We start from the raw sequence: 26,398 nt of genomic DNA, 5'->3' as shown, positions 1-26,398 counted from the left end.
ATATATTTAAATTACGATATCACCTTAGATATCACGATATACGATATCATGACTGAAAAATACGAATAAGCCAAAAAAGCAAAATGTTTACCTAATAAAGCAATGTATTGATCTAATAAGATTTACATAATGAAAATGTACATTGCTAAATTGCATGCAAACTTTGTGTAAATATTTATATTAAAAGCTCAGGTCTCTATTAATTCAAGCTTTTCGTTATTTATACTGTTGTATTTTTTGAACAAATTGTTTGTTGATGAATACTCGAGAGAGACGAGAGTTACAACGTTACTTTCGTTCTAGATAAATAAACTAAGTAGTATTTGCAAAGGTTTTAAAATTTAAAAATAAAATATTAATAACGAAAACCTTAACTGTATTAAGTAATATTACTTCATTAGGCACTTGTATCTACATCAGCGATATTATATTCTACTATTCTATACCAATGATCTACATAGTAAAATAGCTATATGTAGCAAAAATACTAGTAATAACTAGATTGTTGTGTTTGATTTTCCCCTTTAATCTTAAAACTATTTTTTGCGAAAAATATCGAACGATGTTACTTGAAATACAAAAATAATAACTTTACTTGATTTAATTAGGTCGAATCACAATAAAAGTGTCGAAAATTGAAGTTTTGTTCATTTTATCGTGTGAAGTAGGCTTAAGTCTTTGATCAAAAGTGCTAGAACCCAGAGCCGTAAAACCAGTTAAAAAACTGATCTATTATTTTTGTTGCAAATATAATTTCTAACCTAATTTCTTTATGTTTTGTGGTTAAAGAATCTTAGTTTTTGTTACAAAACTTTGTGAAAATAGTGGTTATGTGCATAAAATAGATAAAAGCAAAGAATTTTGCTTGGAATCTTACCTACCTACCTTACCTCGAAATCACCGAGGTACCTAATTGTCAAACTCTTGCTAATAAGGAAATCAATGCAAACAGATGAAAAGCAATCATTCTAAATAACTGACTGCCACAGAGTACATTGAATATACAGGTAAAGGAATATACAGCGAGGAAGTTCTGAAACTTGGCGGTATACTTACAAATCTGGCGTGCAAGGACGTGGAACGAGGTATCCATGAATTCTGCTATGAATTCAACAAACTAAGGCGGTAATGTGATTTAAGGCATGAAAGTACCTACAAGATCAAGATTGAATGTATATACCTACGTGTATAATAATAATAATAACAGGTAACAGCTGGTATCATCATAATGATCAACTCATTGCCAGCTCACCTCTCAAAATGAGAAGAGTATGGCCATAGTACACCACTCTGTCCAAGTGCAGATTGACAGACTTCACACACCTTGGAGAACACTATGGAGAACTCTCAGGCATGTAGGTTTCCTCACAATGTTTTCCTTCATGGTTAAAGAAAGTGATACTTAATTGCTTATTAAACAGCTAGTACATATTATAATATAGCAAAAAATGGAAGTGTAGCATACCTATATAAAAATAATAATTACAGGCAACAGTTAGTATCATCACACGATCAACTCATTGCCGGCTGACTACTGAGCAGGGGTCTTCTCTCAAAACAGGAAGTTTGGCCATAGTCCACCACTCTGGCCGAGTGCAGATTGACAGATTTCACACACCTTTGAGAACTCTCAGGCATTTAGGTTTCCTCACAATGGTTTGGTTCACCGTTAAAGAAAGTGATGCTTAATTGCATAGTAAACAGCTAGTATGCATAGCAAAAAATAGAAGTGTAGCATACATTAAACCTTTCAACACATCATCATAACAAACTTTCAACGTTGATAATTTTTATTTCAGCCCATTTCATGAAACCAAGTATATGGAGTCTGCGAGTTAAAAAGATGTTCCGTCCACTCATCTACCAAAAATGAACAGTTGTTTCCTAAACTTAATTTTTATTTAAATGTTATTGAAATAAATATTAATTATGTACAGTACAGAATGAAACATATGTTTATATTTTATTATTTTATTTAATAAAAGTAATTGTTAATCATCTGATTGAAGTTTTCTTGCTTTTGTTAGGAAATTCTTGCCTCCATCATACTGAGCAGCTGTAGTATGACTAAGTTGTACTACTACTACCTGAAAATGAAATTTATAATCTATAGGTATAAATAGTTCAAAATTCGTTTTCAGTCCCTATTTATATCAATTTCAATGCAGACTTCGCCATAACAATTATAAAAACATTTTTTGAGGTTTGCATATTCTTTGGCTAAAATCTATAGAGTACCTATACTTTGAATTAGCTCAGACTAGACATAGTTAAAACATAATACTTTAAGCATATATGTGTAGAGAGCATACTTTGACTTTGCTCTGACTTAAGTTTCGGTTAAAACGAGACAGATTTATGCCAATGATATAACTCTGTCTCTTTTATCAGTATCTTAAGTCTATGCAAAGTCAGAGATCTATAGATTTCAAACTAAATAAAGGTTGAGTCTATAGATTTCTGTATTAATTTTTAGAATTATAGGTATGTGTGTAGAAAACTTTAGTCAGCTAGTTTTCAATAAAATAGATCTAGAAAAGATAAAAGAAATCAAATTATTTTTTGACGTTATTTCTCTTCTAACTATGGGTTCCATACCTCAAAAGGAACCATTATAGGATCACTTTAGGTACTAGAAGTACCCTATATACTTCTTGTGACCTAAAGGCAGGTAGCTAAGTCAGTACATCATCATCATCATCATCATTATCAATCCATCGCCGGGTCACTACTACTGAGCACGGGTCACCTCTCAGAATAAGGTGTTTTGGCCATAATCTACCACACTGACCAAGTGCGGATTGGCAGACTTCACACATTTTTGAGGATGTTATGGAGAAGTCCTAGCTTTTCTCTCTCTCTTCTGTACATATTATGTAAATGTAAAAATATAAACTGACTGACTGACATCAGCATATAAGCTGCTGACTCCTGAGTCTAGTAATTTATTAAGCTGCTGAGTTTAAAAACTTGAGAATTTGCATGTAAGGAACGTTTACTTTAAGTACCTATATAGACCACTACGACATAATTTTCAGATACTTACATAGGTACTTATTCCACCCGAACAAAGCTGGGGCAGGTACAACTCAGGCAGGTCAGCTAGTTAACCTGAAATGTGATACCCATATGGGTATGGGTATACCTATATAGGTAAACTCAACAAGATCCTATCATGATATGTTTAGGAATTACAAGATGGTACTACTAGGTACTTCTCAACTAAAACTTATCAGATGATTAAAGTGAACCCAGGCTATGTCAGTTAGTTGTAGTTATCTATACTGTACTGTAGCTAGTATAAGTACCTACTTATGCATGTAATAGGTAGTCTTTCAAGCAGGTATCTACTGAGTTGAAAATAAAGAAGTAACTGGGTACTACTCAAGTACTTAGTTCAATACTAGGGGTATGTAAGTATAAGACATAACTAAATGTAAATCTGTTAATTTAGCCTATAAATAAACCTTTAGGTGAACTCATTAAGATTTTAGAACTTAAACTTTATTATAAGTACCTACTCTACCACCACACTTATTCTGCTTTATTTTTGATATGTTTAGCAATAAGTAGTAGGTAGTAGGAATTAATCTCATTGATAATGATAACAAGGCATCAAGTTTTACCTTGGCATACCTAATTGGCAAAGATTTATGTTCACACTAATATTTAGGTAGCTACCTATGCAAGTTTTTGTCTCTGGGTATGTTCCTTTATGCATCTAACCTAGTTGGGCACAGAGATTTTTCACAAGGACACATACTAGTGAAGGATATACTTATAGGCTACTTTTATTAGGTAGGTAGGTAAGCTAAGTACCTACAGAAAAGTATCCTAGTCCCACAGGATTTTCGAACAGCTGCCACTTGCTAGTTAAGAAATAAGGAGACTTAAGGATCTTAGGTTTGCCTTGCTGAAGCCGCCAGGATGTCTGTGGAGGTGTCTGATACTCTTAGACAACAAAGTAGATAACCAACCTAATTATTTTTTGCGAATTAACGACGAGCCAGATAAACCACGTATATTTCCATTTTATAAAGTTTAAATTAAATTAAAACACTTAAAAGACACTTTTTTTATCTTAAATATAACAATTCTAAACTCAAATAAAAATATTTCTTTCAAAACACGTCCATTTTGCCATTTAAGCAGACTCTTTAAATTTAGTGGGCACCTCGCGAGGTCCACTCTAATTTTAGAAAATTTTAGGTTGACGTTTCTTAATTTAGGCATTTAGTTCGTGCAACAGAATAACTTTTGCTCTTTAAAATCTAAATTGAATAGTTTAGTGCTGTCAAATTCAATTTTAGGTTAGACCTGTCATTTAAGTGGGTTTTCAGAATAACACACCTTTCTAAGTCTAATATTAGACATTTTAAAATTAGAAAACCGCCTAGAGAATCGGCCCCATTATAAGTATAAAAAACTTAAGAGTGTTTTTCTTTGTCTGTGACATGCAGAACACTAACGAAGCCAATACCCCACCTCATATTGCGTAAAGTGATAGCTTGCTTTCTGGAAACTGACATAGGCAATTTTTACCCCGAAAACCACGCGCAAGAAATCGCCGCCATCATCTAGTTTTAGCTTTTAGTATATTTTTACAAAGTGAGATATATTTGTTTAAATTTCAAGTGACTTATCCACGGGTGATTTGCATTAAAAGCTCTCCGTTGGACATAACGGAGGAAACTAGGGCGACGACGTGTAGACTGAGTGCATTTTGGCGTTCAGCGCTTTTTAAAATAAATGTGGTTATTTTAAGTCAAATGTATTTTTCATTCGACGACGGACAGTTTTATATTCCATCTCTTGACGATTCAGTGGAGAACTTATAGATAATTTGGCGTCGTTTTGGCGTCCATTGTGTTAGGAATATCGTCGGTATTCTCAGGATTTCCTATGTTGTCTACAATACGTTATCGAACGGTTCTGCTTAGTCTACGAATTTTGATATTTTTTACACTATACACATCAATTACAGTACGCGGCAGGATCTATTGCACATCGAACGTTAGAAAGAGATTTCGGCTTTGTACAGCGTCGTCTCTGTCACTCATACCTATGTGCGACGTTTTGTCAGTCTCAACGACAGAGATATCGCTCTACGAAACCGTTATTAATTCATTCCTTATTCATTCTAAAGTTCGATGTGCAATATTTTCTGCCGGGTAGTAATGTCAAAAATAGTCAACACTTAGGACACTCTTGTTATGTGTAGACTCTATAGTAGCCAGATCATGAATGTAGGAAATAATAACACTTATTATTTTAGATACGTTTCTGTAATGTTCCAATTCTACTCAATAATCAATTTTTATTTCCAGAAATCATACCAGAACAACAAATAAGAACATAGAAGAACAAGAAATATTGGATTTGGAAATTACTAAGTAACGACGAATAAAAATATTATTTTATCACTAGAATATTTTTTGAAGTATTTACGAGCCATTGTGTTTTAGAATTTTTGACTGAAACTATTGTCTGTCATAACAATATGATAAAAATTCGAGATATCCAGAAGAAATTGCTTTTGTATTTTGAATCAGCATGGCTGGCGGAATTGGGTAGAATGTATAAATTGTAAATTTGTTATTAAAACAAATAAATAGTTTGATCGTAAGTCGACAACACCTGTCTAGACTTGTGCAAATATTATATTACTAGGAGTTCCATATTGTTAAGAGCAATCTTAACACAAATTTCAAGAAAGCTGAGGTTATATTATGTTGTAAACAATTGAACCAACGTAAGCAAACTAACTCTATCTTATTGAAGCACTGATACTGCGACTCGTTTAATGTCATCTGGCTTGGTGGTCTTCCAACGCTGTGCTTTTGAACTATGCACATAGTTCAAAAACGACATTGCCACTTCAGCTTTAGCTTCGTAACCCGTTGAACTATGTCGGTTACTCTGGTTCTTTTACGGATCTTCTCATTTCTGATTTGATCACGTACAGAAACTCCAAACATAGCTCTCTATCGCCCGCTGAGTGACTCTGAGCATTCTTATAAGGCCCATAGTTATCGGATAAAAATACCGGCGACTAATCATATCGAACTGAACCCATAACGTAGGTATATTAAAAGCTTTAAAACAAGTTGTAACTGTACACAAGGCGAAGGAAGGCGCGATGAGACTCCTTGATGAGTTTTAATTAGCACGCTGCGGACCGGCGCGGCGCGGTAGTTGCCGCCTATTAACTACGGAACCCTTAAAAGAATACAGACATTACGGAAACTCGAAACATATTGGTAAGGCACAAAGAAAGCCCCGTCACCAGGTGGCGTGTAAGATATCTACTCGTGTGGTGTAAGTAATGTAAAAGTTACAAGAATACTTTCATTCAACAAAAATACATTACCTTGAACAGAAGTGCTATCTAAAGTACTAGCACTAAAACTTTCCAAGAGAAGGTATCCAAGGAAAGAATCTCCTCGGAAGTGCGAGATTTATGTGCGCAATTATCGTGAGGTATGTATCTATTTTGCTCTTGAGGAACTGACCAATGCTTCCATCCATTTGCGCGAACTGGTTTTATCTTTCGCGTAAAGTAGGCAGGTAAATTATAAGTAACTTTTGCTAAGCAATCTGGTTAAATATACTAGCGACCTTCCGCGGTTTCGCTTCCGTGGAAATTTCGAAAATCTGCCTTAATCCTTATATCTGTATTACAAAGGGAACCTTTGTGCAAAATTTCAGTTTTCAAGGTCCAAGAGTTTGGGTTGGGAGTTGATGAGTCTGTCAGAGTTACTTACGTTACATAAAAGCCTGTAAATTAAAAAAAATATTATTAGGTACTGTAAGTCAGTACCTATGTGTTATTGTGATGTGTAAACTAAATATTTCGCCTTTGTGTCGTAAGTCTTTACTATGGTCTTTACTATGGAACAAAAATAAAAGACACGCTTCTTCATTACGGTACATAGTCGTCGGTATATCCACTTCATCCCATATTTTGATACATTTTGAGCAAAAATTTTCAAGCTTAGTGTCTGTAATTTTGTGAATACAAAGGCAAAGATGTGAAAGTTATATAAATATGGTGCCGTGTAATAATTGGCAATTTGCCAAGCCACTATATAAAAAAAACTAGTTTAATTCCTCAGAAATGCTAAGAAAACCTGTTGACGGCAAAGGAGTAAAGTTGGCGAAACTATAGTCATAAATTCTTCACTTACCGAAGCGGGAAGTTTTGGCAGAAAGTCTTTAGAGAACTTGTGGTAATCGATGTGGAGAATTTGGTTATAAAGCGCGGTAAAAATTCTACTGGAATTTATTCATACCTCATACGAGAACAACATTGGAACACAACTCGAAAAGGTATCAGGTAATTTTTTACAAATGAATTTTCAACGAAGATTAGGTACCTATAATGAAATAAATAATTCATGAAATCTTAGGAAAGTCGTTTAGTATCTTAATAAATATTATTTCACTGAGGGATATGATTGTGTAGTCTAATTGCGACAGTTGTATACCTAACAGTCTACAGAGCTGGATAAGCAATATTGACCGAAATCAGCAATTGGATAGGTAACTGATTTTGGAGATATGAATTTGGGTGTTTTCTCTCCGAAGAGAACGTTAAGCTTCGGGCCCGGTTATTATCATTAACGTCAGCTAATTATACTTATATTATTGTTAACAATCTAAGAGTCGAAACTCCGTAAGTAAATCCGTCAAATGAGGAATATAAATCAGATAGAGAGAGACCTCGTCGACCAGAAGACACAGCGTTGAAAGACCCCCCACTAGGTGGACGGACGACATCAGACGAGTCGCAGGGAGCCGCTGGATTCAGGCGGCGCAAGACCGTGGCGTGTGGAAGACCCTACAAGAGACCTATGTCCAGCAGTGGACGTCTATTGGTTGATGATGATGATGATGATGAGAGAGAGGTGTTATCTACTGAATTATATAGTGCATTGTAGGGTTATACACATTCCCGATCTCTATACGCAGACTACAATTGCTTCACTGCCCATAAATTGAATTAATTACCTACTAAGTTATTCTAGAGTTCCGAAAGCAGCGATCAAGTAAGGTCGGTGCTTGTTGTTGTTCTCTGACTATGATTTAGTGTTTGCAGTGGTAAGTCAAAGTTTCCGCCTAAGAAACCTCTTCAATTTTAAACTGCGATAGCTTTTACCTGTTTTTGACCGAGTGGGGAGGTCTCTGAGTCTACTGAGTGAAATTGAACTTGTCCGTCTGTCCATCTGTCACAGCCTTATAACTTCTAAATTACTGAACGTAATAATTACGTAATTATTACTTTAAATTCAAACGTAATAATATGTAAACCTTGCCTTCATCCAAATATTGCATAAAACAATATAAAAAGCTTTATTAAAGTAAAGACTGAATTCGTCGCTATATGCCTAAACCAGCTACATATTAGAAACTGAAACTAGTGTATAACTTCAGTTATATCTTGTATTTGAACAACAAATACTAAAATTGAATTATATAAAGAACTGAAATTATTTCATTTCTAATGAATATCAATATTTTTAACATAAATTTACAATAATGTTAATAGATGGCGCTTTTACCATTATAAAACTATCGGGAATTATGGGATACTTGCGAGCCTATATTATGTGCTAAGTTACAGAAATTGGTCTACAGGAGTCCAAGATTCAGTTTGACACGGATTTTACGCGGAAAAAGCCGTGGGAAAAGTCAGTTTTATATTAGATGTTTTAGCTGACGAGAATCAGTAACTATGTGGAAACGGATTGAAGACATTGTCAAAAACTAGTCTTGGGAATTTTTTAGTAAGGTGGTATGAGTAGCGGTCGCATATGGTTTCAAACTTGGAATAGGTAATAAGTAGGGCACCAAACTGTCCAAATCTACCAAATTAGAACTTGACTTTTTGTAAAGTGAAAGCCCCCTTGTATGTCTTCATAGCCTGGAATTAGGTAGTGATACCTACATACCTACATTTAAGTTGAGCAAAATGTTTATATAACAAAGCCTTTTAGCAAGAAGGTAAGTGGAAGCACGTTCTCTAAAAATTCTCAAGAGTAGAGCGCCCTAAAGAGAAATCTGCTCGGAAGTTGGTAAGATTTATGTGCACAGTTAACTTGACGCAGGTACGAGTATGTCCTCGCGCCAGACGACGCCCGTTGCTGCGATACCCACATTTTTGTACAGGACGTGCGATGCTTTCATTTGACGATTTTCTTTTAGCAAAGAATACGTAGCTAGTTAAAGTGAATTGCCATATAAAGTTTTTCAGTAGGACTGAAATGCTTTTTTTACGGTTTCCACTGGCATATACATAGAAGCGAAACGGTGTTTAAAAGACTACGTTTGATTTTCCTAATATACTATCCTACCGCCCATGGTTTCGCTCCCGTGGGGGTTCTGAAAAATCTGGCAAACCGCTTTGCAAAATTTTAGCTTTCTAGGTCCAAGGGTTTGGGCTGGACGTTGATGAGTCAATCAGTGAGTCAGGAATATCTTTTATATATTTAGATTTTATTTTATATAAGAACAATCTTTTTATATAAAGTTGGTATTTATTAAATACTCATTAATAAAAATATGTGATGTACTGTATGTTCGCATACTGTTAAAGTAGAAGCTGTATTATTATAATAATGTGGAACATACATAATACTAGACGACAGGAGTTTGTCATTATTATTAATGAAGCAAACTTTGGTAGCTGTCTCCGAACTACAGTCGAAATGTCTAACTAGACAGGTGGAATTACCATTATTGTTTGTTGTCGAAATATTTGCTTGTTTAATGCCACGGCATACAGCGAGGGTGCTCTTAGATATCCATACTAATATTATAAATACGAAAGTGTGTCTGTCTGTCTGTCTGTCTGCTAGCTTTTAACGGCTCAACCGTTCAACCGATTTTGACGAAATTTGGTACAGAGGTAGCTGCAACCAGGGGAAGGACATAGGCTACTTTTGATCCCGGAAAATCAAAGAGTTCTCACTGGATTTTTATAAACCTAAATCCACGCAAAAGACGCAAAGATCCACGAAAGTTAGAATTCCTTCTTTATTCGATCTGCGACTGCAATTTGTAAGGAAAGCTATTGACGTCAGCCCCGCGCGCCGGTAGAATAGTTACCAGTATCCGACTGGTTAAGTCCTGAACCCAGAAATGAAAACTTCTGTGAAATAACAGTATTTTTTTTGCGGGCGGCGAGCGTGCTGCGCGTAATTTGCCGCCTATTAACTACGAAACCCTAAAAAGAAGACAGCGAGGAACACAGAAAATACGGAAACTGGAAACATATTTGGTAAGGCACAAAGAAAGCCCCGTCACCAGGCGGCGTGTAAGTAATGTAATACACAAGGCGAAGGAAGGCGCGACGAGATTCCTTGATGAGTTAATTAGCACGCTGCGGACCGGCGCGGCGCGGCGGCGGCGGGCGCGCGGAAACTGCTGCCTATTAACATAATCATTTCGCGGTTCCATTTTTAATAATGTGGATACCTACTTACGAGTACTAACTCATAGCTTAGATTGAAAACGTTAATCTTGTTTTTTCCATTTAGCTACATAATCCTTACAAATATATAAATGCGAAAGTGTGTCTGTCTATTTGTCTGACCGTACGTCCGTCCATCCATCCATTCATCCGTCCGTTCGTCCGTCTGTCTGTATGTCTGTCTGTCGGAACGAAAAGTACAAACAGCTTTCATCCCTGAAAATACATAGGCTACTTTATATCCCAGAAAATCGAAAAACCTTACGGGATTCGAAAAAACATAATTCCACGCTGTCAAATTAGCGGGTTATCATCTAATGAGATAATAATGAATAATCATAGTATACTATGTGTATATTACGTCAGTATAGCTTGGCTACATACTTGCGCTAAGTTAATTATATTCATAAACCTTTTCGTCTACGTTACGAGGAGATTTCTTTTTACAAATCCTTTAAGAAATATTTCCTAAGCGTACTTACTTAGGACCTTTCCTTGCTTTCGTGAAATATTTTATTCAGGAGAAGTATAATTACTGTTTGTAGAGGAACGTCAACTGTGGAGTGGCCTAGTACAGGATTATGTTGTAAAATTAAGGCTTTCCTAAGAGCACTCCTAACGAGAACCCGTATTAAGTTTTTAGGACTCCATTGCTGAATAGTTTTCTGTCCATAATTTTTTTTTTAATAATATCATAATAAAACTTAAAGCTAGCTTTATCTAATTACTGTACGTATCATGCCCGCGTGGAATGGTGCCAAGAATACTGGCTGCACTTCCGCGCTGGACAGCCAGGCTGATCCTTTGCCCAAGTTTCATATGTAAGATGTAAATATTAAATTATTAGATAGTGCCGTCTGTCTGTCTGTCTGTCTACCACATTTTTATGGCATCTACTAAGCCGATTTTAATAGATAAAATTTTGTACACAGATGGCTTGTATTTTTTCACACCTGTATCTTCCAAAGCCACCATGATCCAAATTTCATAGTCGCTAATCGTTCCTCCCTGTGCAGGGGGCAATACGCAGATAAACTTTCAGCTTTTATAAAGTAATGAGGGTCTGGCACGCGCTGGCTCTCGCTCTTTAATATTTTGTTTATGATACGTTTATGATACGGGTTAGCTCCAAGACTATTGCAAAGTCAACGAGATACAGAGCTAACAAGTGGTGCTCGGCTGACGCACACTCGTGAGTAGCGAGTAGAGTGGCTCGCGGAGTGAACATCCTTTGTTTATATGCGTGTTGGCTTCTTGTCTCAACAGCGGCTTCACGGTACCTACCTACAGACGGAAATGTGAGGATCCGTCTCTGTTGTTTTCAACCACAAGTCTTATTTGACTGTGTTCGTATCTCTGCATCACTACCCATATTATAAATGCGAAAGTGTTTGTTTGTTGGTTTGTTGATTTGTTCTTCAATCACGCCGCAGCGAAGCAACAGTTCGACGTGATTTTTTGCATGGATTTAGTTAAAGACCTGTAGAGTGACAAAAACTACTTTTATCCTGGAAAGTCAAAGAGTTTCTCCGGGATTCTTAAAACTTAAATGCACGCGGACGGAGTCGCGTGTGCCAGCTTACTATCTAGAATACCTGGCTTATACACTTGCCACCTGTAATATACCTATGTATAAATCAAGCATGTGTTAATTCGTATAATTACGTATGAATGGGTCCTTATAAGTGCGGCAGCCTAGCGACTTAGCGACGCATTTCTTGGCGTGGCAGCGAGACCAGCATATGGACTCGCATCTATCGAGGCGACAACGACGGGGCGATTGGTCCTGGACAAAGCAAAGCTTGGCAACCAGTTGTCAACGCTGTCACGATTACTGTAGGTATGAACCGTGATCAATCGGCTCTGTATTCAGGTATCCACAAAATAGAATAATTTGTATTTTTATATAAAAGGAAAGTGTTTTATTTCCTTTTGATACTGTGGTACTGTGGTAACTACATTCTGAAACTGTGGTAAAATCATCACAAACCCAAAGGCTTGATATCTCAAAACAGCCTATATAGGATGTAAGCAGAACGCAAGCAAAAACGAAGACATGTAATAGTACTGATGATACCACAAAAAAAAGCTAAACATATAATTTTGTAAAAATTTACGATATAATGCAAATAAAACATCTGATTGACGCTAGAGATCAACGAACGTGCGTAACTAGGCCACTCGGAGCCAATGCCGCGTCGTAGGTGGGGCATTGACCCCAGTTTTGCACGCTATACATTGCGGGTTTGAAAAATACTAAATCACTAAAACTACAAAATGAGGCAAATGGTTATTTGTATTGGATTGTGTTTAGGTAGTAGAACAATAACGCTAAGTTTTTGCTAGCGTTCTGGGTACACCATGTATACTTGGTCAACTCGGCTCGGTATAAATATAAGTATTTGTATAGTATTTCAAAGAAAAACAAATTCATTTTCGTCCAGACTGCCTCATAATGAAAGCGTAGCTTCATCCCTAAAGGTCTTCAATTTACTGTACAGTGTCGGAAACCAAGCAATCATCATAAAAATGCAAACAACAATCCCGAGAAGGTCGAAGTACAGTCGTATAACCTTCGCTTACAATATCCGATAGGTATCTACATTCTACTCTCACTCTTACGTCCATATCCATTTTACGAAGGTTCTGAAAATTGATCTAAACTTTGGAAACCTATACCTTTATGTAAATCGTTTTATCTAGATATTTTTATGAAACCATAGGTGATGCCCGCGACTTCGGCCGCGTGTATTTAGGTTTTTACAAATCCCGTGGGAACTCTTTGATTTTCCGGGATAAAAAGTAGCTTATGTCCTTCCCCAGGATGTACGCTAACTCTGTACCAAATTTCATCAAAATCGTTTAAACTGTTGGGCCGTGAAACGCTAGCATACAGACGAACAGACAGACACACTTTCGCATTTATAATATTAGTATGGATTAACGACCAGCCCCGGTTTCGCACTGGTAGCTAAAATACGGTAGTACCTATATGGTAGATCCGTAGCATAAAAGCAGAAACTAAAATTAGCAACCTTTTTTTTATGTAAATAAATACCGGAAAACAAAATAGGTAGGTATCCCTAATAAAATGCAGCAAGGTTGCTATGACTATTAATTGCAGAATTTGAAATAAATTGAGGTTAACTCTTGACTAATTTAAAGTAGAAAAGCCAAATCCGTTTGAACCCAAAGCTGACCTAAAGTCGTCACTTGGCGTAAACTTAATTAATTGCTAAATAGACAACAAAACTTTGGGACCAGCTGGGGCGTAGTTCAACACATCTGTGTGTGACATGGGATTAAACTGATGCAAAGTGGAAAAACAGATCCTTAAATTAATTCTAATTTCGCATATTCTCATGAATACAACAAACATAGGTGTTGCTCGCGACTTCGTCGTTTTTAAAAACCCGGGAGGAATTTACCTATTGATTTTCCAGGATAAAGAATTGTAGCCTATATCACTCTCCAGGTCTTTAACTTCTTATACACATGCAAAAAGTTACGTTACGTTACCATTACTCCGTTGCGACGTCATTAAAGAACAAACTAAAAAAACCAATAAACCAACAAACAAACTCGTATAGTTCCAACGTTGAACATCATCGTCAATCCATTCTTGGCTCACTACTTGGCACCGATCTCCTCTCAGAATGAAAAGGGCTTAGGCAATTGTCCGCCACGCTGGCCAAGTGCAGATTGGCAGACTTCATACACCTTTGAGAACATTATGGAAAACTCTCAGGCATACAGGTTTTCTCACCATATTTTTCTTTACCGTTAATGCAAGAAGTGAAATTATAACTCCAGAAAGTTAGTAGTGCCTAGGTTAGAACATCTGCGCGAACCCTCGAATAGGAGGATGATGATATCTCTTCTCAACATAGTCTCTACATAGTATAAAATAAAGTCGCTTCCCGCGTCTGTATGTATGTATGAGCATGAACGCGTAGATCTTTAAACTACGGATTTTAATGTTGTTTATACCAATAGATAGAGTGATTCAAGAGGAAGGTTTATAGGTATAGTTTAATTCTCAAAAAATTAGAGATCCCTAGGGAAATTGAAATAATGTGAATTAGGTCGGAAAAAATCCTCTCATTTGACAGTTTCCGAGGCGTGCGCTGCATTAAATGGTCAAAATTACACGAAAACAATGTATGGTGAAATTGTTTCTCTTAAAAAGTTCTACAAAAAGTCCGCGATAGCATACATGTATCTTTGAAGGTTAGCTCACCATACTCGATTTTATGATTTTCATTTCAAATGTGATCTGATACAAAGCCTTATTTTCGAGGGTGTTTTTACTGACATACTATTAATTCTTATCAAAATAAAATAGTTAATCATCTGTAATATTCAATTTAGACCGAAATTGCCCTTGACATCATTTAATTTAGAATAATATCTTACGAGATATCACAAAATTAAAATAATATAAAATATTGTAAGATGAAACTAATCAACAGAACGAGACGGAGGCGGCGCGGGTGGTGCCGCGGCGCCTATAATAATCTCCTCACTGACACCACACGAGTAGATATCTGACACCACATTAGTACCTACGTTACACCCATGCGAAGCCGGGGCGGGTCGCTAGTCGTGTATAATCGATGAGCAAATCAAAAGGCATTTCCATCATTTTGTCAAAAGTTCGACCAAAAGTTAGAGGGATTATAAAATAATATACCTATTTTTATTGCAGTTATAACTAGAACTTCTAAATGGTTTCACACACGCTACGAAGTGTCCATAACGACCATATAAACCCGATTGCTTTCTAAAACTTGCCCCATTTATACCCAGTAAAGAGAAATTGGAACTTGTATATTGTGCCAAAGTTACAAATGAGAATGACTATTTCCATTTCTATCGAGTTAGTAACCCAGAACCAATAAATATTTTCGCAAGAGTTTTCCTTCAACATCACAAACGAAATGTTATGAAACTAGAAATGATGAATGACTTTGTAACAATAACTGAAGTGTAACGATTTCGATAGGGTTAGGTACTCTGCGAAAGTTTGCTATCCATATTTTCATTCCGCCATGAACCAAATGCAAATATCATTTGAAAATAGAGACCCGCCCCGGGTTCGAACGGGTAAAGCTTATTACGTTGGATCTCTAATTTTTTTTTTTTTTTTTTTTTTCCTACCATAAAGCACCATTATAAAATGGCAGCTTTATTACTACTACCATCTAGCCTATGGGCTAATAAGTAATATTATTCTAGCTTAAACTTCTACTTATGATTAATTTTTAAATCTAATTTACAGTCCAATAACTGTCCTTAGTTTATTCTAACACGTACTTACAGTTCACTATGTTCTTGTGACCTAGAAAAATAAAGTAGCACAAGCACTATTACAAACGCTGCACTTATGTACTTTTTAACACTAATTCGAACGGCTTGGTTCTTTTGAGCCTCCTTTTGATATCCATGTTATCTAGAAGCTTCACAGCCTCCAAATTAACATGATGGCGAAGTCGATGTTGGTGAGCTTCTGCGTACTTTTGGATGATTTTGTTTACGAACTCTATCTTAAGGTCCCTGTGGAGATCGTGATTTCTTACATACCAGGGTGCATTTGTTATTTCCCTGAGTACTTTGTTCTGGAATCTCTGTATTACTTGAACATTGGTCGGTTTAGTACACCCCCAGAGTTGTATACCATACGTCCATACAGGCATCAGAACTTGCTTGTATAGCATAAGTTATTATGTAATGAGAGCGTGGAATGCCTTCCAAGCAGCCAATACATTTTTTTGTAGCGTAATTCTAACTCCTCACGTTTCTTTTTAACATGAGCTTTCCATCGAAGCTTTGCGTCAAGCGTCATACCCAAGTACTTCGCTGTATTTACGTAGGGAATAAGTTGCCGATTTAGATAAATTGGGTGATATTTTGGTAACTTATTGGTAAAATCTATATGCATAGATTTCGACTCGTTTAGCTTAATTCGCCACTTTATAGTCCAATCGTTGACTTTATTTATGGCAGCTTGAACTTTTTCTACTGCTTCTTCGTGACTTTCTCCAGTTGCTATTATGGCAGTATCATCAGCGAATGTTGCAATAGTGTTATTTTCTAGTGCTGGAATATCACAGGTGTATAATAAGTACAGGACCGGACCTAAGACACTTCCTTGTGGTACCCCAGCTTTAATTTCCTTGAGTTCAGAATACGCATCTTCTTGACGAACTCTAAACCATCTATTTGAGATGTATGATTCAAGAATACTCTCTAATTACTCTCTCTCTCTCTCTCTCTACTAATAATCTCTAATTTAAACAAAATAAAATATAGCTTATCCACTCAAGAATAATGTAGCTTTCTATTGGCGAAAAATTTTTCATAATGTTAAGTTCAAAAAAAAATGTTCAGTAGTTCCAGAGATTACCCCCTAGAAACAAACTTACAAACTTTACAACTAGCTGACACACCCGGCTGGGTACACCCAGTAAAAACAAGACTTTATAAATCGAAAAGACGATACTCTGTTACACTATCCGCGTGAATTTAAGTTTTCAAAAATGTGGAAACCTGGAAACCTTGATTTCCCTGGATAAAAGTAGCCTATGTATCCATGCAAAAAATCACGTTAATTCGTCGTTACTGTGTTGTGGCGTGATTGTTGAATAAACTAACAAACAAACACACTTTTGCATTTATAATATTAGTAAATGACCTGGTATTTTGGTAATCCTAAGATAAGAGGCGATGTTCTAAAATAACCAAAATCACCAGATGATTGTTATTTAGGTGGTAAAAGACGTGTTTGGGACGCCCATGAAAACGAATGCCATCGGGATAGGGGTGTGAAATTTCGCATGAATCGGTCCTCTACATAAAGTCCTATATTACCATAGTATGGCACCCATTTCCATTATCATTCCCAATTTCGTGCTCGAGAGGCACTTAAGCACTTAATGGATCTCGGCTCCCCGTAAATTACTGGGACGATGAATTGAATAAAATCGTAAATCTTAACACCAGTCCAACATAGATGTTGTTATTGGAATGATTCGTGATAATTGCTTTGAGAAGAGATATAGAAGGGATAATTTACCTAGGTATTTTAATTATGGAGAAATTATAACTAGGTACCTATGAAGATAGAGTTTAGAATTAGGTTTTATATGAAATACGAATATTAAATACCATACATTAAGTACCTATTCAGTTAGGGACTGTTTTTGCGGCGTTTGTATCAAAGGGACGCAGTACGCTCCCCTAACATTGTATGAGAAGGTGAGAGGCACGATGATTTTCACCGAAATGAAGCGCGCGAAAAAGGTCTTGGAAAAGTATTTTTGAGGAAAAAACTACTAAATATTATATGTTTGCAAAGTAAGGTTATTTCAACTAATAAATAAATAAACTGTCTAAATGTTAAATTATTTAATAATTTTCATTCTCCTAATCTTATTTATTTACGCCCAAAGTTGTCATAAATTTAGTGTTAATATAGATATATTTCAAGGCTCGTAGCTTAAAAATCTATTTTTTCAGTGTTTTATATACCAATAAACCTAGATAATGGCGAGACAAATTGATATAACACTTAGTTTTGAGCGTACAATATCAAGTAGTGTAGTAATCACCCCCCTACGTTTGTATGAAGAAAGCACCGATCTACGTCCTCTTAAGACTCTGTGTCGTTGGACATAGAAATCTTTTACAAGTGCTTATTTTTCTTGTTCTAGTTATAAAACTAAGCTAGATGTCGAATTATCTATTTATTGTCTATGCCCAATAATAAACAATATCCTAAAATTATATTTGTTTTGATTATAAAAAATACCTATGACTCTTTGAAAAAATCCATTTTAGGACAAATGTTGAGAAAATATACAATTAAAAAACTGATAATGTAAAGTGTAAGATTTAAATATAATGATAAATTAATTAAAATGACATCATTTATATGTAGATTAGCTGTTTTGCAAAAAATAACGTATGTCGTATAAGTTCCGCAAATGCTATTGCGCTGGAACCGTGTCTCATTAACATCGAAATGACGACATTTTGACGTCAGCCGAAATAAAAATATACCATCAGCTCGAAACTTCAGTCTAGTGCTGAAGTCACTAAAATGGCGGCCACGCGCATTAGCAATTTGCGTAACTTATACCAAAAGTTTATTTGGGCGGTTAAAATAATATCGTGCATCTTTCTCTTGATGTCCCCTGTCGTAGAGGCGGATTGAAATAGAATGCTTTCATGCACGTCCACGTGATACCGAGAGAAATTATTCATTTTGTAGGAATAACTACGGATTTATTTCAGCCGTAAAGGTGTGAGGTCACAGACGGGCGGCTCAGCATCCACAAATAATCGGATCAATACCGCAGCCGTGCACTCTGCAGTTACGGGCTGATCGTATTAAAAATATCTTTATTGGTTTTTAGCGTGGCCAATTTAGTAAGTATTTTTAAATCGGTCTGGTCTGATTTGGTTGAGGACTATTTACAAAAAGACACTTTACCAAGGCTCCGGTAGGTTTGCGATGTGATGTCGCGATGAAGCTGCAGGTTAGGATTACGGATTTAAGATAAGTACAAACGTAGTTTGGCTCTCATTTGAATATTGACATCAAAAACAATGCAATTTTGTATTTTGTGGACACGTTCTAAAACAAATAAGTACATGGAGAGCGCGCTGGGGTTACTTCTCTTAATAAATTACCTCTTTCATATTGCGCGCTCCTTTTTGAACTGTGTCGTCATGATATTTATGGTATACTTAGTTGGTGAGATAACATTATGGTCATCTACTTTTGAACCTGCTTTGACTAATAAAAAAATATTTTGTTGTGTTTTTTGTTTCGTTTACTACTATAACTACTAACGACCGAAAAGCATTTGTTGCAAGCTGTTGAATTAAACTACTGTATCGAAAGCGAGTATTTTTTTGTAGTCCTTTAGAAATGTTTAATCAATTTAATTGGGATCAAAATAAGGGTACAATCCTTTCAATGAAATAAACATCGTTTGAATTGGTCGACCTAATAAAAGTTACGATCCTATAAATTAAGAACCTACTAATAAAGTGGAGCCTACAATAGTACGCGACAGGTCGAGATGGTAATCGGGGTGGGGACGCTCCGCACACCCGCACAGCTCCCACGCTAACTTAACCCGGTGCGGGATAGCGCGGGTGACGTGCGGGTTTGCGGGGCGTCTCCCCGCCTCTTACCCCAATTGTCAATTCGGCCTGTCGCGTACTATAGTTGCGTCGGCTTCCGTTTCACCTAAAACTAACCAATTCCGAATACAGTGGAAGAATCCGCTGGGAAATATGAACGTTAATAGAGCAAACCGATAAAACATTGTTCCACATGTTGCTATGTACATGACATAACCACTCTTGCAACAGTTTGCGCGGGTTGTTGTTTGCGATCCATGTCACGGATTTATGTATTTTGAATAGGTACCGTTTCAATGTCACATTACCGGGATTATCTGCAGCATTTTCGCGTAAAATAGATGACTGCTCGAAAATACGACGAAACGCTTCGAGAAAAGGTACGTAGTGCCCCGTCCTTTAGTTTGGCTCGTCTTGGCGGGGGCACAGTAGTACGTATTTTACGTTATCAAACAAGAGGTATTTTTCAAAAATTATATTGTCATATTCCTATCTAAGTGCAAATCTATTTATAACTAGCTGAACCGACCCGGCTTCGCTCGGGTGGAGTTTAGAAAATTGAGAGGGAGGTTGAATTAAATTTTATTCTCTCCGTAAGAACCATCTTCGTACTTCAAGGAATATTATAAAAAAAGAATTAGCGAAATCGGTGCAGCTGTTCTCGAGATTTGCGATGAGCAACACATTTAGCGATTAATTTTTATATTATAGAGAAGATATGGCGGCAGCTGTATGGAATTATTTTCAAATGTGATTTTTTTTAATTTTTAGTCCGTTTTTTGGCGGGGCAGTCAATTGAAAAAAAATTAAGACTAGTTTACCTTAACAAGCTGTCTTTAGTAATATCTGATGATAAGAGATTGTGCAGCCCAAGCCACGCTCGCCATAAGGATGTCTACTTATTCCCTTCGGAATTTATGAAGTTTATAATATAACCGCGGTGAAATACTATTAAAATTAGAAGACATTTAGAAATGTCTACTGAGCACAGTCATCGTAACATTCACTTGCCCTCCCAAAATTACATCAACCATTTCATACATAGACTTTAAACAAAGATAGGTACGTTCTACATAATATTATGCTCGTATCATCCCTTGCAAATCAGAATTTATGTAGGACATAGGAATGCGAAATGTGATTAAAATCAGAGCCGTTAGTTAGTCACGTCCGTTCTAGCGTTCACTTGTCCCCAGATGGCCGCCCGGCGCGGCGTCCCCCTCGGTCAGGTGGATGGAACTCAATTAGCAACAATTATTCACCATCGACGCGACGCCAATCTGAAAGCCACCCCGTCTATTTTGAAACAAATATTGCAGACGTAGAACGACTTAAGCGTGGTTAATGGTGCTACCACTACCCCTATTATAAATGCGAAAGTGTGTTCGTTTATTGATTTGTCCTTCAATCACGTCGTAACGGAGCAATGGATCGACGTGATTTTTTGCATGGGCTTTTTATCCCGGAAAACCAAAGAGTTCCCACGGGGTTTTAAAAAAACCTAATACCACGCGGACGAAGTCGCGGGCAGCTAGTAACATAATATTTGGACAATATATTATACAAATAATATTTGGACAATAAATTATACAAATAACTAAAATTGAAGTGGACTGGAAGAGCTTTATGACACCACTTCGGTTTCAATTACCTGAATTACATCATTTTTTACCCCTGTGCTATTTATTTGGATCACTTCTAACACCACTAGGTACTTATTTATTAAAAAGATTTTGTCGTCCATAAAAGTTACGGAAGACCAGAAAAATATCCGCGCCGATATTTAAAAGTGTTCCATTTGTGTAATATATTCGATATTTATATAAATCGAAATAGTTTCCTCGTGAAACTATCTAGACGGAATATAGTTCGGAAATCCGTTGGGAAATACATACAGTAATGGAGCGTGGCTATAAAACAGCCACGTGTTGCTAGGTAAATCTCATAACTACACTTGAGCCGGGTACTAAACGATTTGTTATCTGGGATTGTGTTATGGATTTATGTCACATGCATTGCTAATTCTGTAATCTATCAGGATCAAAATTCAAAGCTATTAATTTCCTCATGTTGAAAGGAGCCTAAATATATTACGTACGTATAACCGGTGATAGCCTAGGGGTTTAGACTTCGGGAGATCGGGTGTTCGATCCCGGACACGCACCTGTAACTTTCCAGAGTTATGTAAGTTTTAAGCATTTAAATATCACTTGCTTTAAGGGTGAAGGAAACATCGATTGGAAATCTGCATGCCTGAGAGTTCTCCATAATATTTTCAAAGGTGTGTGAAGTTTGACAATCCGCTCTTGGCCAGGGTGGCAGGCTATGACCTAGACCCTTCTCATTTTGAGAGGAGACCCATCCTCAGAGGTGGGCCAGTGCGGGTGAGGGATGATGATGATAATGATGATGATGATGATGATGATGATATATATCATGTAATTGACCGAGTGAAGCGAGGTCTCTGAGTCTACTTGAGTGAAATTGCATTTGCCCGTCTGTCCGTCTGTCAGAGGCTTACTTCTGAATTACTGAACGTAATGACTTCAAATTTGATGTAAACTGATGGCTTTTGACCAGCTAAAGGAGTCCAGCAGGTGTGGATTTCATCACATTGTAAAAATGGCCACCGACAGAAGCCGATGGAAACAGATAAGCCATTCGAGGGCAGTTTGCCAGGACCACGATCTTCAGCAAAACGACCGGAGAGAGAGGAGAGAGATGGCTTTTAGCCGAATATTGCATAAAAAAAATATAAAAAGCTTTACTCATACCAAATGGGGGTGGCGGGGGTGGGGGGAGGGGGGGGGGGGCTTTAAAGTGGAGATTTAATTCGATGTCATATTTTTAACATAACGTCACAACAATGCTAATAGAGGGAGCTTTAACATTATAAAATAAACTATAACTATTGTGAAGTATGGGATCGGCGAAGTCTTAGTTCGGAATGAACCACTAGTTTCCGGATATTTTATCTTTTAACGTAGTTAGTAAAGATATAGGTAATGTTGAACATTTGTCTATCAATCGACGTATAATAGACAAGTGTTCACGGCTGGCTATGCGACTGACGATGATTAGCAGCCACTAATTGACTATTCCAACGTCCGTGTAATCGCCGCGTTGCGTCGCTTCGTAGCTATTAATTACACTAATGTTGCTATGTGCCGTGTACAATGCATATGATACACTTAATATGTATATGTCGGACACATAAACTACAAATATCATAAACTACAAATGAAAAATAGCTCGTCAATTAATAAAATAATGAAGACAAACATCCCGACTAAAATAGACAAATATTTTTAAAAACTGTACCTACATATTATACTGTTTCTTACACAGATTTGCAACTAGCGTGGCCCCCTCAGTCCCTCTCGCTCAAGCAGATTTTCTTACTTGTGAAATGTCATTCCTTCTACACTTCACGTTGTTTGTCAAATACTCACGTACAAATACATTTTAACAAACAAAAAAAAGTGGCCACGGTTATAAGGACAAAAGCAAAGCATAATCATTTTGTCACGTTCTAACAAGAGCTTAAATGCATTTAGCTTTCTCGCTCTAACAGTAAGTTTCACAATAGGGCTACTTCTAACAGTCCTTATTCTGAGGTTTCTTAGTACCTTCCTACCTTAGTGATTTTATAGTTGATGCACATACCTATTTCTTTTAAATAAAATTGCAATAGCCTTTTACTGTAATTAAAGAGGAAAAAGATAATAGCATCTTTTTTCCTCTTTGATTATTTCTCTTCTCGTGTCAATAGATACTACAACACCAATAAAAAAACTTTCGGAAAAGTGCGATGACGTTTTGTCGGGTTTAGTATCAACAAAACGTTTAAACGCAAAGCATGACTGTCGGAAGCACCTATACCTACGCGCATCGAGGTACGCACTTCTAATTTATTTTGCGCCCATTATAACTGTCGATATTCTGATTACCTCCCTTTGCGCAATGGTAAGCATTGTGTATTAGTGGGAGGTACCAAATCGAATTTTATAATTTTTAAATTTCTGGTCTGGTCTAGTGGGAGGCTTCGGCCGTGGATAGTTACCACCCTACCGGCAAAGCCGTACCGCCAAGCGATTTAGCGTTCCGGTATGATGACGTGTAGAAACCAAAGGGGCATCCATGGCTTTAATAAAAACTGCCATATCCCTTCCAGGTTAGCCCGCTTCCATCTAAGACTGCATCATCACTTAGCACCAGGTGAGATTGCACTCAAGGGCTAACTTGTATCTGAATTAAAAAAAAAACATGCGAAACGCTACGAAACCAACAGTAGGTGTCTGATTTGTCAAATGTTTCAGAAACTTGGAAGATAAAATGGAATACATGAAGGCGTATACAGAAAATTTCATAATAAGTATTATTGCAAGCCTTCGATAGCCAAGCAGAAAATAAAACTTACTTTTATTCAAGGAAGAAATTCATTAAGCTCAATGCAAGTGAGATTTACCTACACAAATACCTAGACGGGGAATTATTCCCAGTTTCCTTTCAATTGCACCGTGAGAAGAAAAGTCTCCCAAGAACAAAGACGTCGAAAGAAGCTTTCTCAACCAGCAATTATTATATCAAAAGACCTCACTATCAAACCATTAGGACTACGTACTTCTCGTTAAATATTAAATTTTCTTGCACAATAAAATGATTAGGTACAAAATATTTGATAAAGACAGAATATAGGAAGTATTTTACTTAATATAACAATACTTACGTAATTAGCTATACCTAAAGTGACATAGTTAACTATAATAATATACCAGTGAGTAAGTGTGGCGACCTCGCACCGGAAGACGCAGTGTTGGAAGACCCCCCACTAGGTGGACGGACGACATCTACAGACGAGTCGCAGGAAGCCGCTGGATTCAGGCGGCGCAAGACCGTGGCGTGTTGAAGTCCCTACAAGAGACCTTAGACGTCCAGCAGTGGACATCTAGATATCGGTTGATGATGATGATGATGAGTAAGTGTAGTGAGGTTCTACGAGTTAATGCTACGTAAATTAACCCTACGGAACCCTAAAAAAGGAGAAGTTTGTCTTAACGAATATAGGCCAAGATATGCTTTTCAATTATGTGTTTCAGCGTGTAGCTCTAAGGTTTCTACAGAATAACACAGCAGATAGTGTACCTACCATTTTCGGGAAACTAACAGGAGCTTCCGCTGTTAGATAAACAAGACGAGATAAGATTGTTCGGTCATTATTGAATCGTAATAAATCTTCGTCCGCGTTGTCGGCGCCAACGGATCTATTTCACGGAGATATCATTCTCCACGGCCTATTTATAGCGATTTACATCAAAGCAACGAGATAAACAAAGACTTTACCAAAATGAGTAGCGACGCTAAAAGCTTACGACACAATAAAGCATTACTAGTCGTTTTCGTCTAGCGCTTTCATAAAATAACGAATGGACCCTTTATATTTTTGTGCTCAATTAACATTATTGTAAGGTCCTGTCCCAAATTGAAAAGTTTTTTCTATAAAAGTTATTTCAAAAGAAAAAATGGGATTTAAAAAAGAACTTTCCATCTTTTGTTTACATTAGGTAAAGGTGAATAGAAAAGTCTAGAGGTGGGAGTGTGTCTAATCACTCTTGCTTTGAAGGTAAGCTTACGTACTAGCTATGCTATTATAACTGTCGGATAAATTGTTGTCGTATCACAGAAGAATTTAAGAGTCCGGCGACGAAATAACGATTAGTTTACCCAAAAAGAACGATGCAAGGAGAGGTATTACAAAATCTCCGTATGTAGGTATGCAATACTACCTTTAGCCCACGACTTTGTGCGCGCTACACATGTTATTTATAGCCTTGTTACTTCTGGATAAAGTAACTTTCTGTCTATGTTATTTCTGGATAAAGTAACTTGCCAATGGTGAAAAAAATATTAAAATCGGTTCAGTAGTTTCAGAGTTTATTGAACAAATCTTTTCTTTCTATAATCTATATCTTTACTAATATTATAAATATGGGAAAGTGTGTTTGTTTGTTGGTCTTTCCTTCACGCCCTTACTAAGAAACCAATCGACTTGATTTTTGGCATAGAGAGATAGTTGAAAGGAAGGAGAGTAGTTAACATAGGTTTCTTTTTATCCCGGAAAATTAAAGAGTTTCCACGGGATTTTACAAACCTAAATCCACGCGGACGAAGTCGTGAGCATCAGCTATAGTATTTAGTATAAATTATGTCGAATATTAGTAGTGTTACCACACCAAACAATGTAATTCGCTCGTTACAACAAGTAGAGGCGTGTGGAACTATTTTGAGTTAATTAGTTAAACGATAACAAATTGGTAAACAGATCTCGGATTAAATAAACAAAAGCTTTATTGCCATTGATTATAGTAATTACATAGCAAAATGCCAATTACGTAACAAGTTATTATTCATACTTTTATTCAATTTTCAATACATTCTATCATGAGTAGAATATAGGTTCTATAATATAGGAGTAGAATATAGGTAGGAATGAGGGTTCATACAAAATACAGATTGATTTTGTTAGCCATCTCTCCGTTTGTCCGGGATACCTAATCTTAAAACATCTAAACTGATTTTGGAAGGGCTATCATAGGTAGTTAGACGATTATACAAAAAGCGATCTAGGTTACATTTTAACCCGGGAACATAAAGGGTTTCTATGGGAGTTTTGAAAATCTAAGGTCGCGCGCAGAAACCAGTTTTTTCATATTATTTAAGTGAAGCTATAAAAACAATCTTTGCTGCAGTTTCTTGCTGGTTCTTCTCAGTAGG

At 36.7% G+C, this 26,398-nt stretch overlaps 1 long non-coding RNA gene across 1 annotated transcript; it reads left to right on the top strand.

Annotated features, from left to right (window-relative positions):
• The first annotated feature begins 535 nt into the window (after nt 1-535).
• Nucleotides 536-2,000, top strand: LOC138403217 (uncharacterized). Its single transcript, XR_011237499.1, has 2 exons — nt 536-1,207; nt 1,800-2,000. It is a non-coding gene; the product is annotated as an uncharacterized lncRNA (long non-coding RNA).
• The last annotated feature ends 24,398 nt before the right edge of the window (nt 2,001-26,398 follow it).

This window comes from Maniola hyperantus, chromosome 2, assembly GCF_902806685.2.
Source record: "Maniola hyperantus chromosome 2, iAphHyp1.2, whole genome shotgun sequence".
Taxonomy (NCBI): domain Eukaryota; kingdom Metazoa; phylum Arthropoda; class Insecta; order Lepidoptera; family Nymphalidae; genus Maniola; species Maniola hyperantus.
Note: the sequence above shows the minus strand (reverse complement) of the source record. Positions and strands in the feature narration are given on the sequence as shown.